The following is an 11,265-nucleotide window of genomic DNA, read 5'->3' on the forward strand; positions in this document are numbered from 1 at the left end:
AAAGTTATCCTATTTATAAAGATCTCCAGAGAGGGAGTGTCTGCAAGGTTTCTTAGTAATTTCCCTTGGTACATATGAAGACTGTTGTTTATTTTCAAAGACTGCACTGAAGGCTGTACATTCTTCTCTATAAAAATAAAAAAGGAATGGTTTTGTTTTTGAAAGCTGCTTGATATACAATGATGCCTAAAATAGTCGACTATAAAAGCAGCCATGCGTTAGTTACCTGGCCATGTGTCTAGTGAAGCTTCAGGACCACTGAAGGGGTGGAGCAGCCTAGCTGTATAAACCTTTTCTTTTCCTCATTCTGGAATAAATTTCCAAAATTCGTTATTAAAAAAACTTATAGTCATCATATTTACTTGTATTATTCATCCCTACCACTCAGTTTTCTTTAGGTGCTTATATCTCAAATTTCTACTGATTCAGCCTTTCTGTTCTTTCATTTCAATGTACTTATCACATTTGCATAGATTAAGTGCTCTCTAGTTTCTCTCTGAGCCCTGGTGGACAGGAATAAGAGCTACATCATTCTCCTGGTGGAACTTCTTGTGCGTCGTGATAAAGATGCCACTATAAAATGAAGCCAAAGGAACATTTTTTAAATAGGGTCTGATCCTGTTAGACCTTCATTGGATATCTCTCCAGTTACATAGTAAAGAACTGAGGAATAACTTGTATCATCCTGACAAACAACTGACATAGTCGAGCCCAGTGATTTTCTGAAGCCCCGCAAAATCCTGGTCCTTTTAGTTGGGGATGACTATGGAAATAAATGAACCGGGCTCATTGACTTGGCTTCTAATGCCAGACTGAGGCTCACCAAAAGGGCTAAAGATCAAGCTCTCTTCTATCTCTGAACATACCTCAACCCTGGACATTGGTCCTCAGTCACTGAATTCCAAGTTTGCCCACCACTATGGTTAGCAGTACGTTAGAGGAGGGAGTGCCTTTTTCCTAATTTGGCCAGGGTTGGTTGATACCTGTTGATCGAAGGCAGTGTGAAGACAGCTGACCAGGTTGTCATTGTCTCTAATGCAAAGACCCAACTACCTAAATTGATAATGGAGGCAAACAAGCTCCTGATTGAAGTGACCTTGTTTGGCCAACCGAGATTGACAGTTGAGGCAGAGCTCACCTCTACCTTAAGGGGGTTTACTGCCTCGCAGGTGCCATCTAATGGTGGCTGTTTAACAATACCCTTAGTAGGTCTTTTGTGACAGCTTTAAAGCCACAGGGTATAAGCCGAGCAAAAATTACTTTCCCTCCTGTAGATGCTCTCATTGTCTAAGGTAGGCAAGGAATGAAAACAGGCGCCTCCAGAAGATGGTGTTCGACCTCTCTCCAGATAAGAGGTTCGTGCCAGCCTTTTGCTTTTGTGGGGAATCAAAATTTAATATATAACCTGAAATCTTCCCAGCTTATTGAAGTCAGATCACAGGTTCTAGAAGGGAAGATGAAACTTTCATTTATCTTCCCTCTACACATGAATAGTTACTGTGCATAACTGTCTCAGCCGAAATCTTGTAGATTTTGACGCATTTTATCTGTTTATACAAGATCAACAATGCTTGGCTACACTCACAGTAAACACTGAATCCTGTTTACAGAGGAAGGGCAGTGCCTGCCGGTAGCATGCGCAGAGCTCCAGGCTCCTTTTTTTTTCCCCTTTTTCAGAGACTCCAGAGGAATGTGCCTTTGCACCGTTTTACCAGCAACCCTAAATCATGATTAATTGAAAGCCCTTTCTCTCCTTGGTTAAGCCTGACACAAGCAACTGCTTTTCTGTCACATTGATTTTTCTGTCCTTGTGGATTCAAAGGCAGGGTTGAGTCCTCCTAACAGGGTGAATTCTCTGACAAGGCAGTTTTGCAACCTAATTTACAGATGGAGTCAAGCTTGTCAGTGAGTGCCAGAGGGGAACTGTTGCAATCCGCTGGTTAAGTATGTATTTAATAGTGTTTATCCAAGCAAGTTTGTGATTTCTTCACTGTCTCCAACAAATATGTTATTTGTAATACCTATCTTCTCTAATCTAGGTGTTTGAAAAATATGTCTAACTTGTGTGGGCTAGAATACATTTTGTTTTTCTGTGGGTCTATTTATTGAACAAGGGCAGTCTCTGAGGAACTATCAGAAACTGCTTGCCATCTTTCCAAATCCTCTCCCTCTGCAGTGACCATGACTTAATCCTGAAAGAAAACAAGGTAATCTTTTCAAATAAACATTCTCAAGGATGTTTAGGGGGAACCCAGTTGCTAGTATTCAGAACCATCCCAGTGATTGAAAATAGTTATATTGTGGGAGTACAATTACAGTAAGTTGGAGTGTTTGTAAGCATTCAGTATTTTCAGATGATTAACAATAATAAGTTAAATTGCAAGCAAAGATGTGTGTGTGTGTGTGTGTGTGTGTGTGTGTGTGTGTGTGTGTGTGTATGTGAGTTCAAAGAGTCATCCAGGGTCTTTTTCTCATTGCTGTTGGTGGAAAATGAGGCACAGAGGGAAATTCAAAGCTTTCACTAGGTAAGGGAGTTGGTAAGGAACATTGGCAACGTTTAAACCTAAGCCCTGTTAGGTTTCACTGGGCTAACCTGCTTCTTGTGAGAATAAGTAAGAGAGAGAAGGAACATTTGATCATTAGTGAAAAGAGAGTACTGAAACAAATACACTTGGTTGCATGCAGCTTATTAGCACAAATTCCTAGTCTCAAGGAGCTTGGCCTGCAATAGGGAAAATAGAGAGTGTGGATTGAATAAACTCAAAATTACTTGGATGATAAAATTAATTAAATCAATACAGACTATGTGCGCTGGCGTCTATCATATTACTTGCAACATAATTTTGTATTTTTAAAACATTTAAAATATTTAATTTTCAGATACCTTCCTTTTTCCCTCTTTGGTCTGTAGGCTTCTGAAGGACAAACCTCTTTTCTCATTTGGGCCTGAAGTCTCAGGATGTAATGCTGATCCTGGCACAAATGAAGGCAGGAATGATTAAGTGAATGAATTTGGTCTTGATTTGACATTTTGATCTCCCATTGCTTGTGGTCCTGATGTTCTTTAATTTATTTATCATTTGTTGTTTAAGATCTGTGTACATTCAAAGCATCTTTCTATGTCCCCACCTACACATGACATAAATACATCATCACCTTGTTAAAAATCTTAGAGCAGTCCATTGCTTATTTCTGTCCAACAGAAGTACAATGTGAGCCACATGTGTAATGTAAAATTCTCTAATGGCCCCATTAAAAAGTAAGAAGAACAATATCTTTTATTTAACTCAACCTATCTAAAACATTACCATTTCAACATGTAAATATAAAATTATTAAAATATATTCTTTATTCACACAAATTTTTTGGAATTAGGTATATATTTTACACTTAATGGGCATCTCAATTCAGACCTACCTTCAGACTATAATGCAGGTGATCAGATTCCGAGTGATCAATGGACACACAAGGCCATTGTGGTCAGAATAGTTCTGTAGTCATATGTAAATGTAGCGCACATTTCCCCCTGCTTAGCATGCAACCCCTGTTATTATGCCCACTCTCAGCCCCTCTAGTTTGGAAACACCACCATCCTCAGTGGTCTGTATGAAAACTGGGGTGACCAACCATCCCAATTTGACCAGGGTTTCCTGGGACGTAGGACTTGCAATGCTAAAACCAGGACAGTCCTGAGTAAACCACAAAGGCTGGTCATCCCATATATAACCCATGCCTGTTCAATCAATATATTTTATCCTCCTGGCCACTGTGAATCGATCAGACATAGCATCCATAAACCTGATTGCCTAGCATGAAATTTTGTGAGAACCACTGGGGAAAAGAACCTCACTTTCTGCTGTGGTTATTATCTAGAGTATCAGCTAACCTTCTTTACATCATGCGGGGAGACTCGGGTTGACACTAATTCCTATGGTGGAGAAAACAAGAGGTAAGGAGAAACTGAGTCTTGGTGACTTACTTTTTTTTTTTTTTTTTTTGAATTCCTGGATCCAGCCTTGCCTTAACCTATCCTACCCTTGGGTTTTTCAGTAGGTCAGTGAATTCTTTACACCTATCTTCATTTTTTTTTCTTGTATGTTTAATCCATTCAGGTTGGATTTCCATCACTTGAAACTAAAAATAGGTTAAAAAAGAGAGAGAGGAGGAGTGCAAAAAATCTAGCCGAAATTCTTCAAGCTCTTAAGAAACATAATACGAGGTTGTCTATTTTTCTTTTACATAGCCTCCTGGAGCTACTGTGGGGTGTGTGTGTGTGTGTGTATGTTCTCTTTTATGCTGCTCAGAATAGTGGGTACCTTTGTGGTGAAAGGGGTTGAAAGCAGTGAAATAGCTGCCTGCTATAACCTATGAATTAGTGGGAATTTTTTAGAGTAGGAAGCAATGAAGACCTACTGTTTCTTCTTCTCCCTCTCTTCCTCTCAGACCTTTGCGCTTTGCCTGTGTTGTGGTTATTTCACTCCATTGTAATGACTCTCATGATGGATTATAAGACTCATTGTAGGTATTGGAACAATCTAAAGTTCATGAGATTTACAACCTGTGGACTTAGGGACCCTTGGGAGGTTGCAGAGTTGCAAAATCAGGCATCTGAAAATCCATCCATCCATTTATCTCTTCTTAATCAATGAATACTAAAAGTGCAATTGCTAGCATGTGGCAAGATTATAATACTTTTTGACAGTTCCAAGAGAAGAGCGAGTAAGCATTCAATACGTGTTATTGAGCTACTAATATGTAGCTTGACAAGGTTAAGTGCCCTATGTGACGCACTTAACATATATTATTGCATAACGTTTAGACTTCACAGCAATCTTACAAGGCCGGCATTATTATCTTTGTTGTTTTGAAATAAAAAAATAAAATTATATATATAATTTTCTTTATTCACTATTCATCTAAAAAGTTATTTTAAAATTATTATGTTCTCCAGACTTGTGACTGCCAAGGGCGAGTGGGGGAGGGAGAAGGATGAACTGGGAATTTGGGGTTGGTAGGCGCAAACTTTTACATTTAGAATGGATAAACAGCAAGGTCCTAATGTATAGCACAGAGAACTATACTCAATGTCCTGTGATAAACCATAATGGAAAAGAATATTAAAAAAAAGAATGTATATATGTGTATAACTGAGGCACTTTGCTGTACAGCAGAGATTGGCACGATGTTGTAAGTCAACTATACTTCGATAAAAAAATTATTACGTTCTCAATGAATTTAACATCTAGTGGAGAAGATAGGCTTATGAACATATGGTTGTTGTACACCATGTGTGAGTATAGAAAGAAATAAGAAATAGCCCTGGAGAGGAGAGAAGAGGAAGAACAGCCAAGAGCAGAGGTGCGGGGGGCATGGGGCACAGAGGCAATCAGAGAAGCTACTGGAAGCATGATGCCTGATGCCTGACACACTGAAGCTTTTCTGCTCTATGGCAGATTTCTTTACCATTTTCAAGAGAGAGTCCCATCATTTTACGATGACAAATTTTAGCTTGTTTTTCTGCATCATATTGACATAAGTGACAGAAGGAGCAAAAGAGTTGGGTTCTTCACTAGGTTCTCTGAATTTGCTACTTGTGAGGACTTTGGGTGAAGTCTCCTAAGCATTTGGGACTAGAGTTTCTTCATCTGTGAAGTAAGGCAGATCAACCAATTTATCCATAATAGTACCCCTTCCAAACTTAAGACACCAGAAAGCCTTCAAATAGTGACCTCCTTTTAACATTTACTGTCCTTCTATTAAGAATCATTACTGGAAACCATAGTTCAGAAGCAAGGAATTGCAGTTGAGTGTAAACGGAACTCATCTTAAAAGGAAACTGTTTTATTTTTACCAAAGTCAAAAGATTGTCCCATTGTAGCTGCAGGGTTTCTTCACTTAAGTATAGCCTAGGACGGGCTAGTGAAGATTCAGCAAATCAGGATAATGGTGGCAGAGAGACGAAATTTCACCAAATGCCTCAATCTAGCATTATCAGATTCACAGTTGAAGAATAGTGAGTTTCATCCACAGTTTATTAACGCCTGAAAGTTTCCTACACAGGAGCAAAAACAAACAAACAAAATCTCACATTTTCACATGAATATACTTCAGAGGCAGACCAAAATCTTAATCTTAGAATATGGATTTTCCAAGAAATCAGCTTTCTTCTCGTGTTTAGCTTTGTTGTGCCTGGGAATGCATTTATGTATATAGTTATGAAATCAGGGAGAGAGAGAGAGAGAGAAACTATCTGTTGTGTTGTGTTCCCGAGTTCAGCATAGGTTCCCAGCTTAAAGATAGAAATCATTTTTAAGATTATATGAAAAAATAAGACGATGGAAAGGGAAAAACTATTTATTGAACATGACCATGTTGGTGCACTTAGCCTCTCACACTGAATTATTTTTTTGGTTTCAAAAAACTTCTTAATATTAGTTTTATGTTTTGATTTAAATTAAATGAAAATATCTCATGTTTTATGAACAAATGTGGCCGTTAACATCCATTGTATATTAAAATACAAAGTAATATACATTAGTCTTAGAAGATTCTGTTTGGCTTTCATAAAGTGGATGTTTTTCCTCACTGCATGCTGAAGTTGATATTTTACTTCTCTGCAGCTAAGTATGTGATAGTTTTGGCCACATGGTAACTCAGCAGAATGACCCATATACTGACTGTATCATGATGCTCTTCCAGATTCAGCTGTTTCTTAAAAGGACACAACTGCAGGATTAAGCCCTGAATACTCAATATGACACACTTGGAAAGTCATCCAACTCACCATATCAGAGTCACAGACATGGTGCACACTTATCCAAAGTTAATGTATCCAACATCTCTTTTCACTAATTATTGGATAACACTAGCATGAAAGTCTCTGGTATTTTCCACCTGACCTTTGCTATTTTAAATGTGGCCAGCCCTCCCTCACACTGCATTGTGACTGGCATATAAAAGCCAATAGAAGATATCATCAAGCCTTAACGACAACTGTCACCAACAACTTCCTGGTTAGTATGACTACCACTCGCTACTACCACATTTGTAAAGAACTCCAAGCCTTCACCATACCGGAAACAGGTGTATCTCTAAGACTTGACTTCCTCTCTACATCTTGCCTCCCCTGCTTCTGTCCCTTCACATCTCTCCACACTCCCACAGCTTTGGCTTCTCTTTGCTCAGGCTGCAACTACTGCAAGGGGGCTCATTTTTATCTGCTTGTAAAGCCAAGCATTAATTTTGCAAAACTGATCTGTCACGTATTTTAGCCTCTTCCTGTTTGAAATTAATCTATATAACAGCTTGCAAAGCCTTTGGCGCCAAGCTTTTGCAGAAAGCTACATCCATACTGTTATGCACTGTGCTGCTAAGTCACCATATCAGTGTCACCTGCCCTGTCACCTAACCGACAAGGCGATAGCAACTTGAACTTAGAAATTTAGGCTTCTTTCTTTCTCCATCTAAAGTACCAGGTTGGTGTGCAAGAAAGGTGGGTTGGAGGCATGAGAGTATGAACCATGGGATTATTAACTCTTGGGATCCCATTGAAAATCCTTTAAAATATTTGCCTTTTATACCTTTTGTCTGTTCCTTCCTGAAACTTTCTGCCCTCCAGCACACCATTTTTACATAACAGAAGGGATGATATTGGACCCGCTGAAAGGCTGGTTGTGCTGTTTAGTTCACTCATCTGGAGGCTGGTACAGAGGAAGAATCAAGCTTGCCCTTAGCTCTGCTCGGTCAGTGTCTGGCCCCGCTGCCTGCTGTTCAACAACTTACCCTGACCCATTCCTTAAGGAACTTGGCAAGAGAGAGCAGAAAACCCTCCTTTGTTTGTTTTGCATTCATTCATTAGAGGTAAACTGCAGACCTACTAGGCTGCAAAACATTGAGCTTCACCATGAGGGTCACAGAGAAATATGACATCTGATCCCTGTTCTTAGGTGGTCACCTCTGTTCGTGTGCTTCCTGCCCTCTGGACGCACACTCTAATAGGCAAGCTACAGAAAGGAATTTCTCCTTCTGGAACCCTCTACTGAATTATAAAAGCTGGGGGAGTTGGAATTAAGCACATTTTCTAGATTTGCTTTCTTTCATTGCCCTAAGCTCACCTCTCTGGCAGCCAAATTGTACTGTTTAACATCTCCTGAACCCACCCTGCCTGCAAAACTCATGGAAGGGCCGCCTTCTACACCTGGCACCCCACTCTGTCTCCCATCACTAGGGATATATCCCTTCTATTTAAAGGCCTATTTCAAATATGTTTTCCTTTTGTCTGGATAAAATTCTTTTTGCCTGGGGACTCAGAGAAAGTGACAGAAAAAAACAATAAACTTTGGAGTCTAAAGGATCTCATTCTGCACTTGGGGTCTACTGCTTACTAAACATGCCCCATTGGAAAAGTTAGGGGGCCTCTCTGACCCTCAGTCTCAACATCTGCAAAAGAGTTAAGGCTTTTTGATGAGCTAGTTTACGTAAATGGCCCAGCACAGTGTCTGGCACTCAGTGGGTGCTTCCCAAATGCCAGTCAGCAGCCCTTCTTGGAGACCTCCACTGTTAAATTCTGTTTTGTGTCTCCGTTTGCAGGATTATCTCCTGTCTTAGACTCCAAGTTGTTTAATAATAGGCACTACAGTTTATTCACGCAGGATTCCCTGCAACTTTGCACAGTGCTTTGTACCCAGCAGATGCTCAGGCACATTGGATACATCAACGTGTTACTGTAAAAATACAAATAATCCTAAGTCTGTAAAGAGCGAGGCTGGGCACAAATCTCAGGTTCTTTAAAGCCTTTGCTGTACTCAGCAAGGTTCTTGAGGGTAGGGTAGTTGCAGGGAGAAAGTGGCAGACTACATGTGCAGGCTCACGTAATTTAGGGCCCCAGGGTGACCTCTTCCTGGGTCACACACGTGATGAATCAGGAAAAGAGAGAACAGAGATGGGGCCAGCTGCTCTCAGATCCTTAGACATTCCAAACAAGGGGCAGAGACTCAGTTTTTCCTGATAAATCTTTGATGATTTATTCTTTAGACATCATTTAAAAGGAGCATTTTAAAGTAAATTAATTGAACTCCCATGACATTTTTACCCTACTTATATCATCAAAAGAAACTAGATCTTGAATTTTAAAAAATACGCTATTTTCTGTGACTTATAAACTACTGAGGAATCTCATTTGGGTTTTTTTTTTTGAAATTATAAATACAAATCCAGCCTTTTCAGCAGTAAGTTGAAACATCCAAAGTTTGAAAATCCCAATTTTAGTCAATAGGTGCTGAGTGAGGGGTGTCATAAGGATGGAAATGGTAAATATATAATCTAAGACATACAAAAATGGGAAAGCATTTGTTGCCTTCAAAACAGCCATTTCCCCTCTACCATGCTGGCCTGATAATATTCCTGAGTTTACCCTGCTCCAATATGACTTGGGTAAATTCTCATTAGTATAAGCTGGCATTTTTCAAAGCGCAGGTAGCAGTCTATTAGTGAATTCTAAAATCAGCTGAGTAGTTGGAATCAGGATTTCTTAAAAATTAGTAGAATAGAGTAATATTGAGAGTAAAATAGAATAGAAAATATCTAAACGTATTGCACAGTAAGGATGAATTTTATTTTATGAAATTTTCATTTCTGTGTTATGTATGTATTATGAAACAATTTACTCATGTGCTGAGTTGGGTGTACAATGTATTTTTCACTGTGGTCCTATCTCGGAAACTTTGGAAACTGTTGAATCTGTTTGGCCTCACGGTGCTTTGTTTACAAGTCTCCCTGTGATGGTAATATAGCTCTGGCCAATGAGATGTCAAGGGAAGTCTGATGGAGAAGGTTGAGTATGGATAGGGATATGGGAGAATATTCTTCTCTCAAAAGCATCATGCACAGTGGAGCTACTCTCCTTTCTTTCACTGGATGTTGTTATATCTGCACATGCTTCCTGGAACTGAGGCAACGACTGGCAAACACAAAAGGAGCTCATGTGAGATCATGTCGAATATAGCAGATTAAGAAAATGGAAGGAATCTGGGTCCTAGGTTTGATGTTAAGCTGTGATATTAAATACCTCTGGAACTATCCTACCTCTGGGCTTGTTATATGAGATCATACATCCCCTTACTATTTAAGCCACTTGAATTAGTTTTTTGTTACAGCTTAAATAACCCTAAAAGATAAAGCTTATTTTAGGAAGTGCAAGTAAATCAAACACTGGTGTATAGGGCCAGTGGAAGGAAAGCCTGGAAAGGTACTCTGGGTCAGATCATGATGGATTTTGAATTCCAGGCCCAAGCACTGGTTCTGACTCAGTGCAGGCTTATAGTTGTGAGTATAGACTTGGAGTGGACCGTCTGGGCTCAATCTTTGTTTTCTACTTGTTAGCTGGGTTACTTTGGGAAAGTGATTATTTTAAGCAGTAACGTTAGAGTGTTAATCTGGTGTCATTGTCCAGGGTAGGCCGAAAGTTGGAAGAAATTGGCAGCAGTGAGACTGGTCAGAAGACTGTTGTAACAATCTAGTAGTGAAAAATGAGAGCTTATGCTCTGGAGATGGTAAAGGAAACCGATAGGAAGGGAAGGATGCAGGAGCTACTAAGAAGGTGGACTTGGTGATAGACTGGGTATGGGAGATGGGGTTGAGGAAGGAGTCAGATCTAGCTGTATGATTTCAGTGCTGGAGGTCTGGAGTGGGGAAGGGATGATGTGTGTGGTGGGGTAAGAATAGGGAGTGGGCAGGGGAAATGACTTCCCAAGATCCCCTTTACGGGTTGAGACTCTATTTACTTTTAATTTCCTCATCCAAAACCCCATTTTATGGATGATGTGGCCAAATTCTGAGAAGTTAAGGAGCTTCTCTGCTAAGTGATATAGTCAATGACAAAGCCAAAATTTCATCCCAGGCCATTTTTACTCTAAATATCTTGAGAGCCACTCATGACCAGGACAAGAAATAGAGGACTCCTGAGGAAGTGAAAAAGGTTTTAGAGAGAAGACAGAGTTCAGACTATAGATCCATCATACAGATAGGAAATAAAGGAGAGAGAGCGGATAGGGCTTAAGACAGATCTTTTTAGAAGGATGGGTTTTTTAATTGAGAAAAAAAAGTGGGGTGAGAAAACAAAGGCAAGTAGTGAAGACAGAGAAGTATGAAAAGTGGCTGGGAGGAACATTAGGATGGTCCGGACGTAGTGAATTCCAAGGGAAAAGTGTGTAGCCAGAGATGCGGATCCATGATGTTGCTGCTTGAGAGACTGAGAGGGTTAGCGGC

General features: G+C 39.8%; 2 long non-coding RNA genes across 2 annotated transcripts in view; both read right to left on the bottom strand.

Moving 5' to 3' along the window:
• The window catches only part of LOC309667218, a 497,053-nt gene that overhangs the window by 115,304 nt on the left and 370,484 nt on the right, over positions 1-11,265 (bottom strand). The window lies entirely within an intron of this gene.
• LOC309667163 overlaps positions 2,427-11,265 on the bottom strand; it is an 84,509-nt gene continuing 75,670 nt past the window's right edge. The window contains exon 3 of the long non-coding RNA XR_014267569.1: positions 2,427-6,052. This is a non-coding gene — a long non-coding RNA (uncharacterized lncRNA). The remainder of the gene's footprint in view (positions 6,053-11,265) is intronic.

The sequence above is a fragment of the Balaenoptera physalus genome, assembly GCF_965194825.1.
Source record: "Balaenoptera physalus genome assembly, chromosome: 9".
NCBI classification, from domain to species: Eukaryota; Metazoa; Chordata; class Mammalia; order Artiodactyla; family Balaenopteridae; genus Balaenoptera; species Balaenoptera physalus.